The following is a 548-nucleotide window of genomic DNA, read 5'->3' as shown; positions in this document are numbered from 1 at the left end:
GTTTTAAACTGCTCATTTCTTTCAGTCTCCAACATTGTATTTCCAATGCTGTCCTTCAGTGGGAGTGGTGAATCAGTAACTGGTATCGTTAGAAGCCTTATGATTTTCAGTACTGCAGGTATAGCGTTGTCTCATCAGCTTTGTAAAGATTACTGGCAGCAGCGGGAGGTGTGGGCTGGATTCACTAGAAATGATTAAGCAGTTCGTTAACACACGTACAAGGGGGCAGGGTGGGACTTGTCTTTCGATTTTCAGAAGGTGGGAGGTTCTGGTGCTGCAGTCAATGGCAAACACAACTGCGGTAAATCATAGAATCAATACAGCGTGGAAGCAGGCCATTCATCCCATCAAGTCCACACTGACCCATCCGATGAGCATGCCACCCAGACCCACCCTATCAAGTCGTTTCTGCCGGTGAGTGAGACTAGGTCCCAAGATTAGGGAGAGTAGGTTTAAGACAGAGGAGAAGGAACTGCTTTTCCCGGAGAGTGGTGTATCATTGGAATTCTCTGCCCAAGGAAGCAGTAGAAGCAGCCATATTCAAGACA

Source organism: Chiloscyllium plagiosum, unplaced genomic scaffold, assembly GCF_004010195.1.
Source record: "Chiloscyllium plagiosum isolate BGI_BamShark_2017 unplaced genomic scaffold, ASM401019v2 scaf_45516, whole genome shotgun sequence".
NCBI classification, from domain to species: domain Eukaryota; kingdom Metazoa; phylum Chordata; class Chondrichthyes; order Orectolobiformes; family Hemiscylliidae; genus Chiloscyllium; species Chiloscyllium plagiosum.
This window is presented reverse-complemented; position numbering follows the sequence as displayed.